Here is a 5,455-nt window from a genome sequence, read left to right as displayed (position 1 = left end):
AATTATGAATTTTGAAAAAAAAAATAGTTGAGAAGCTTAGAAAAATAATTAATAATGTTTAAGAAAAATTTAAATTTTGAAAAAAAAAACAATTGATAATTTTGACAAAAAAAGATTTCGATAAAAAAATGATATTTTGAAAAAGAAAATTTTAAAAATTAAACAAAATTGTGAAAAAATTAACAAATTGTAAAAAAATATATATTTTAAAAAAGAAAACTAGATTTTGTATTTTGACAAGAAAAATTGAAAAGTTATATAACAAAAGTGAGATAAAAAAATGATATTTTGAAAAAGAAAATTTTAAAAATTAAATAAAATTGTGAAAAAATTGACAAATTATAAAAAAATATATTTTAAAAAAGAAAAATAGATTTTGTATTTTGACAAGAAAAATTGAAAAGTCAGATAACAAAAGTGAGATTTCGATAAAAAAAAATGATATTTTGAAAAAGAAAATTTTAAAAATTAAAAAAATTTATGAAAAAATTGACAAATTATAAAAAAAATAAATATATTTTTTAAAAAAGAAAACTAGATTTTGTATTTTGACAAGAAAAATTGAAAAGTTAGATAACAAAAGTGAGATTTTGATGATGTGTTGTATATCCTTGCCGCCCATACGTTTCTCCAACCCATTTTTGGGCCTGGTATAAAAAATTGTGTAGATTTAAATTTTAAGTGGACCACACCACTGGAAAGAATGATAATATAGTACCTCGCCATTAAAAATTATAAAGAGCCCATTGTAAGGTTTTAGTAATGTTTATTTGCAATCCAACTTGTTGATAATGTAAAGAAGATCTAGATGAATGTAAACTACAAAGATCAAATTGATCCAAAACTTTTGTGGCCTTCAAAAGGTTTTTAATGGTTATTCATCATATTATTTTGATTAGTATGGCCCACCTAAGATTATTTAGTTCTTATGATTTGAAATCACATCCTAAAATATGATGGAAAAATATATAGACGGTGTCGATATACATAAAATATATCAAGGTGGGCCCTACACGGTTAGAGTAACACCCATGAGGGAGTTACCTAAAATAGTTAAATGGTACTATAAGGTCACCTCATGGGAACTTCCCATGAGGTTAATCTGTGTGCACCCCACCATGATGTGTGTAGAACATCAACACCATGCATTTGATGTGTCCCCTTTAAGTCCAAAAATCAGTCATATATGAAACTCAGGTGGGCCATAACATCTAAAACTATGTGAAGACATCCTTAAAACATATAAAAGCATTTGATGGGGCCCACATGAGTTTTAGATGTGTATGAAACTTGGTCTGATTCCTCATCCAAGTAGGACACACATAATGAATGGGTTGGATCTATGAACCACATCTAGGTGGGCCCAATAAATGATTATGAATGTTTTAATGGGAGGGTAACCCTCTCAACTATAGTATGTGGTGTGGCTCACCCTAGTCATGGATTGACTTTATTTTTAAGCTCATGGCCCACCATGGAATGGTGCATCTGATTGACAGGGTAGATCCAAAGTTCAAGTGGACCCACCATAGAAAAGAGTGGGATAGTGACACCCACTATTGAAACCTTCTTAGGGCCTGCCACGATGTTTATTTGAGATCCAATCTGTTTATAAGTTAATACAGACATGGATGCGGTTAAACTTGGTCTGATATCCCTCATCCAAGTGGGACACACATAATGAGTGGGTTGGATATGTTACTCACGTTCAGGCAGGCCCAATATATGATTATGAATGTTTTAAGGAAACCCTTCTCTACAACATTTCGGTGAGTTACTCGTTACTTTTACCAAAGTAAACTCTGTGGGGTCCACTGTTATTTATTTATTTTATCCACTCCATTCATCCATGTTAACAGATAATTTGAGGTCTAAAGAACAAAAAGGAAGCATATCTAAAGCTCAAGTGGACCACACCACAGGAAATAGTGTGATTGAACCTCTATCATTTAAAATTTCTTGGAGGCCATAGAAGTTTTGGATCAAGCTGATGTTCGTGTTTTCTATTCATTCATATATTTTTGATATTATGAACAACCTTTAACCATTTTTGGACAATCTGATCAGTCCAGATTGAAAAGTAAATAACTTCAGATGTTTAAATCAAAATTCACTCAAATTGTTGATCAATCTTGTTTGCCCAATATCTCTCTCATATGTAGCATGATCGTGGCGAGTAACTAGTCAATTTGAGGGTAATGATTAGCAAAATAGAGTGAATGGACCAGACATGTAAAATGGGCCAAATATTCTGGTCAAAATTGTGATCTAACTTATTGACCTCGTGAGAACCTGTTATTTATTTATTTTATCCACTCCGTTAATCTATGTCAACTGATAATTTTAGGGCGTGATCCTAAAAATGAAGAAAATTAAAATCTCAAGTGGACCACAGCACAGGAAACAGTTTGATTGAACATCTATCATTAAAAAATTTTTGGTGGCCAAAGAAGTTTCGGATCAAGCTGATGTTTGTGCTTTCTCTTCATCCATGTCTTTGTGATCATATTAACAGGTTGGATGACAAATAAAAATTACTTTAGACCCTAGGAAGGTTTCAACAGTGGAAATCACTATTCCACACTGTTTCCTATGTAATGGTCCACTTGATCTTTGGATCTACTTCAATTTTGGGATCAACCCCTAAAATTAGCATTAAAAATGGATGGACGGTGTGGATAAACCACATAAATTCACGGTGGGCCCAATTGAATTTACTCAGTACGATAAAAGCGTACTGAGTAACTCAGTACGCAATTCGCTCTCCCTCCATCTCTCTCTCTCTCTCTCTCTCTCTCTCTCTCTCTCTCTCTCTCTCGTCGATAATTAATCCGTGTCCCCCTCTCCTCTCTCTCTACTGCCCTCCTCTTCTCCGTCCCTCTCTCTCTCAACCTGTCAGTAGCTAATCCGCGTCCCCCTCTCCTCTCTCTCTCACCCTCCTCTTTCTATTCCAAACCCTAACCCATCATCCACCGACGATGTCCATAGTCTTCCCCATCTACGGTAGCAGCAGATCTTGTCCCAATGCATGGCCGCCCAACCTTCATCAACAACAGCTACCATCACAAGAGCCTACTCGTCCCTCATTGTTAACAACAGCTACCATCAAATCAAAGGTACTCTCTCTCGATCTCTCTTCCTTCATCTCTGTTTATCTCGCTTCCCCTTTCGATTTGGGGATTTCAGGGCTTACAGATTTGGGGATTTTACGGCTTACAGATTTTAGGGATTTTAAGGCTTACAGATTTGGGGATTTTAGGTCTTACTGATTTGGGGATTTTAGGGCTTACAGATTTTGGGATTTTAGGGCTTACAGATTTGGGGATTTTGGGGATTTTAGGGATTTTAGGGATTTTAGGGCTTATAGATTTGGGGATTTTAGGGCTTACAGATTTGGGGATTTTAGCTTTCTTGATCATGTTGTTCTTGAAATATGATTAGCTTTCTTGATACTTTCATCAAGTGTTAATCTTTGGGCATCTCATATCTCTACATGACATTATGTTTAGGGCTTGTTCTGAACATTACAAAGCATGAACTGGACAACCTGTCCATCCTCAAATGACAATGAGATCATAACGGGTTCAAGCCATTTCCATTTAGTCCTCATTTTGAAACTCTTTTTTGTGTGTGGATGGGTGCACTCACTGCATCACTCCATCCACATTTTTTATGGATGCACTGTATGTCCCCACTTCCCCAAAAATGCATTTGTGGAAGCATAAATGATGTTTGCATATTGAGATATATCTGAAAAGCCCTTCACTATTAGCCTTATACCTTATTTAAAAAGAACCTATTTTGATTTGTCATCACATTAAAACTTCTGCTGTCTTCTTACGGTTAAACAAACCCTTTGCAAGTTTTCTCTGAATTAATTAGTTGAATTTAGTTCCCGTTTGCTTTTTAATTATATCTTCTTTTTTCTTCATGTTCTTCTAACCCTGGATGGTTTTTTCCATAGATTTTATCGGATGCAGCCCTACTAAAGCGACAACAGCTAGAGATAGAAGAACTGCGTAGTCAACCTCAGGTGATTTTGCATCTGCTTTTTATGTAACCTGCTAGTAACTCCAGCCTTAATGTACATGAGAATTTTTGGGTGTAGGGTTCTCATTCAGAGGTGCTGGAGCAGGAGATCTTGAAACTGCGGAAGGACATGTTAAAAGTAATATATGTTCTCGTCTGAAACTTGTTACTATTTACACTTTGAATTGTTTATTTATTTATTTTTATATATTTTATGGTTTCCATGTGTTTACTTTTCCTTGTTTTGATTATTAGTATGAACTAGAACGTGAAAAGCTTGCCATGGAGCTTGAGGAAGAGAGAAAATCACATATGGAGTGGGATTTGTGTATTAAGGAGCAACAAACGAAAATAGACAATCTTAGTAGTCTTGTCACTTATTCAGATCATGATAGGAACTCCTCCCAGGTTTGATATCACCAAAGGATTGGAATAGAATCTTGAAGTCTTTTATTATGATTGTTCTTAACATAATAATTGTTAGAGCACTTTCCAAATAGTTCACTATTCTCTTATTGTCACTATTTCATTTTTTTTTTGCTTAGTTGTGCAGCAGTGAACAGTCATTTCTTGTAAATAGCTTGGACTACTTTGATAAGGTAAATAACTTACTTTTTATTATCATTTTGTTGATCTATTTGTTTATGATCCTTAGTACAATCAGTTGCAAACCAGATTACATGTGTTTGGTAAATCTATACTTATAACCTAAACCTTAACCTACACCCTAACCTAAACCTATACTTATAACCTAAACCTATTCTCAAATCCCAAAACCTATAACCTAAACCTAAACCCGAACACGAACCTGATTTCCTAAACCTAAACCTACACCTAGTCTCAATTCCCTAAACCTTAACCTATAACCTAACCTAAACCTAAACCTATAACCTACACTTATAACCTAAACCTATAACCTTAACCTAAACTTAAAACGTAACCTAAACCTTAACCTATAACCTATAACCTAAACCTAAACCTAAACTTTAACCTATAACCTAAACTTATAAACTTTACCTAAACTTATAACCTTAACCTAAACCTATTCTCAAATCCCAACCAGAAACGATTTGAGATGACGTTCAATGATACTTTGTTAAATATGAAATTTATGACCTTTAGTAACTTGGTTAATTAAAAAGAACTACGTAGTGGCTTGATCCCAATCTGACTTTTTGGGTACATAGGCAGCTGTTTGTAATGTACTAGAATATCGGTGCAGCCACAAATCTTTTTCCTCCTTTGAATTGTAACAGACTGTATCGGTTACATTTTTTCTCTGTCATACAGGTTGTGGCTATCAAAGATATAATATCACCTTCTTATAGGAAAACATTTAATGATGTGTACAGGTAAATTCATTTTTTCTTATTCTTTAAATTGTTTTCCAATTATGTTTGTGTTGGTTTCAGATTACAGGTAGCGA

The 5,455-nt window shown here is 34.2% G+C and overlaps 1 long non-coding RNA gene across 1 annotated transcript; it reads left to right on the top strand.

The window, feature by feature from the left end:
* Nucleotides 1–3,962: 3,962 nt before the first annotated feature.
* Nucleotides 3,963–4,368, top strand: LOC131229800 (uncharacterized). Its single transcript, XR_009163602.1, has 3 exons — nt 3,963–4,033; nt 4,109–4,168; nt 4,285–4,368. It is a non-coding gene; the product is annotated as an uncharacterized LOC131229800 (long non-coding RNA).
* Nucleotides 4,369–5,455: the final 1,087 nt, after the last annotated feature.

This window comes from Magnolia sinica, chromosome 2, assembly GCF_029962835.1.
Source record: "Magnolia sinica isolate HGM2019 chromosome 2, MsV1, whole genome shotgun sequence".
NCBI classification, from domain to species: domain Eukaryota; kingdom Viridiplantae; phylum Streptophyta; class Magnoliopsida; order Magnoliales; family Magnoliaceae; genus Magnolia; species Magnolia sinica.
This window is presented reverse-complemented; position numbering and strand designations above follow the sequence as displayed.